At 34.8% G+C, this 2,762-nt stretch overlaps 1 long non-coding RNA gene across 2 annotated transcripts; it reads left to right on the top strand.

The window, feature by feature from the left end:
* Positions 1-1,059: 1,059 nt before the first annotated feature.
* LOC145100525 (uncharacterized) lies at positions 1,060-1,841 on the top strand. 2 transcript variants are annotated; one of them, XR_013705106.1, is made up of 3 exons: positions 1,060-1,194; positions 1,424-1,527; positions 1,611-1,841. It is a non-coding gene; the product is annotated as an uncharacterized LOC145100525 (long non-coding RNA). The 2 variants fall into 2 exon arrangements; XR_013705107.1 differs by having other exon boundaries at positions 1,106-1,194; positions 1,396-1,527.
* Positions 1,842-2,762: the final 921 nt, after the last annotated feature.

The following is a 2,762-nucleotide window of genomic DNA, read 5'->3' as shown; positions in this document are numbered from 1 at the left end:
AATTGAACAAAACAGAAATTAAAGATAAAATATAATGCATAAATCAAAACTGAACATAGCCATCGGTTGCTATTTAACAGCTTTAACAAAACAGAAATCAAATATAATCCAATAACAAAGAATTGTAACAACATTCATTACAATTGTTTCTATTTTGTGTTGTGAGTTATGCAGCAATTGATAAGCTACCTGGTTTAACGGTTGCGTTATATGCTAACAGGAACCATAAACTAGGGAAAAGAAGGAAGACCACATCAAAAGAAATAAAACCAACAGCAGGAAAATGAATGAAAGCAGACTACAGGAAAAAAAACGAATGCAGACATCATGAACAAATACGAACCTTAGCAGTGAGGTCGATGTCTTCACAGGGGAGGAGAAGGTTATGGTGGCGAGCAGTAGACGACTCGCTTGATGAGGCAACGACCGACAGAATTAGGGCTCGTCGGCTGTGGCAGTACCGAAATCGAAGAACAGTTGCAGACTCGTCGGTGTCTTCTGTCGTGGAGGCGGACTCGCCGGCGTCAGATGTGACCGGAATCGGACTCGTCGGCGTCGCTATGGCCGGAATCGAAGAAACAATCGGGTGAACATCAACGTCGGGGGTTTATTGGGTTTAGACTTTAGAGTATGTAGCTCAATTCTCTATTTTTTTACTTGGTATTAAATTTTGACCCTAGCCTCGTTCCCGAGTTCTACTTAAGGAGAGAAATGGGAGGAAACGGAGGAAAAGTGAGGGATGTGGAAGGAAAATCGTGTTCCCGAGTTTCATTAATGAAAGGAAAGTGAGGGGAGGGGAAGGATTTTGGAGTCATATTTTCCTTTCAAATTGGGCGGATTTGGGAAGAAAGTGAGGGAAAGGGAAATTTTAGGTTTTATTTTTCTTTACTTCTAACTCGGGAACACAAAAACTTAAAATTTTCCTTTCATTTCCTTTCATTTCCTTCGAACTCGGAAACACGGAATAATGAATATTTTCCTTCACCTCCTTTTGTTTCCGTCAAAATTTTCCTTCCCTTTCCTTTAATTAATTTACAAAAAAACTGGGGAACAATATGAATAAAACACACTTATTTGGTAAATAAGTTTTTAAAAAACACTCTGGTAAAAAAACTCCAATTTTCCGTCTATATTTCGGTGGCAAAGACGCGACTCTCTCTCGCTAGATTTGTTGGATCTCTTCCTACTCTTCAGGTATCTATCTTTAGATCCGATTTTTTTTTTTCAAATCATGTTGTGTAATGTTTCGTCGATGTGTGAAGTTACGTAGATTGTTCCGCACCACTTCGATGTTTTTTTTTTTTTCTAAAAATGGAGGAATTAGGGTTTTGTGACAATATATTTTTAATACAAATGGTGATGAGAAAGTGAGTAATTATCCAATTTTATATGAAGTTTACAAACTCAGTGCGTCGTTTGATAGAGACATGGATAGTAAGGAGCAAAGCGAGAGATTGGCGAACATTCAAGCTGAATACGCCAATTACTTGATAGCAAAGTACTTCTCGGATAAAGATATCTATGAAGGTAAAATTCAGAACTTCTGATTTCATTGCAACCTAATTGACTCACGCAAACTTTATGTATGATTTTTTTTTCTCATTTCATAGACTGGATTATAGATTTCTTCATCTGCATGAATAGAAAGTGAATTGGATATGGAATAAAATGGAGCTTCATTATCTCCAATGTTTGTTTTGTCAAAGTGAAAATAGTAAACAGACTTTGCTTTTGATGGATGTTTGCTAAATTTTGTTGGCAAATTGAGAAATATGATGTTGATTGTAATAATCTGATTATATTGTGGTTCTGAAATTTGCAACAATATTTGTTTATGACTATGATGTTATGTTGTTATTTGCTTTCCTTTTGGGCAATATGCTGGATGGAGTTATCTGAGCAACTCCTCTTTTGTTCATTTAACAAAAATTACCTTCACATCAAATGCACAAGTAAACATTGTGGTTAAAATAATAAAAAAGATTATGATTATCTTTCATCTTTTTTATACCTAAATCACCTAGTATAATACTAGTGATAAGTTCATGATTATGAGGGCATTAAATAAAGATAACTGTGTCTACTGACCACATAAGATAATTGGAATGTAAAGTGATAGAATTTTAATACAGGTAAAATTTTTGAAGAGAAGACGATAAGACGGAATGACTATTAGGAGAAGCAGGTATATATTTTTATTAAGTCCACAAGTAATAAGTTTTATGTATTGCAATTGCAATCGCAACATCATTCACTAAAGTGTTTTTTCTTTTTGACTTAATCGGGTTAGCGATATATGGATGTTTCTTTCTGACTTAATACAGAAAAAATGATTTAATAAAGAAAGTCTCATAAGTACTTTCATTTTCTCACATATTTTTTTATTTTTATCTCAATGAGGATGTGATTAGACCTTATCAGGATCCTCTTGGGTATTGGAATTAGAAGTATGCACCGCGTATAGAGCATTCAACAGAAACAACAACAACAACCAACCTTTCGAATGGAGATCACTCCTCTAAAAGAGTGCTTAATATCAATGTCTTTAAATCATATGGATATTTAGGCATTTTTTAGTGTTGCACAATCGATTTGTCAGATAAAAGTAAAAGTTGATGGTGGTATTTTGGACAGGCTAATGCTATGGATTTTCCACCCTAACTCACTAAAGTTTTTTTTGTTCAGACTCACTTTTCTTGCTTAATATCTACCATTATGACATGTTATAGCTTTTTCAGCTGGTCGCCCTGGATGTGGTGTCT

Source organism: Lactuca serriola, chromosome 4, assembly GCF_051521515.1.
Source record: "Lactuca serriola cultivar US96UC23 chromosome 4, Lser_US96UC23_V15, whole genome shotgun sequence".
Taxonomy (NCBI): Eukaryota; Viridiplantae; Streptophyta; class Magnoliopsida; order Asterales; family Asteraceae; genus Lactuca; species Lactuca serriola.
The sequence above is the reverse complement of the archived record's forward strand: the minus strand, read 5'-3'. Positions and strand labels throughout refer to the sequence as shown.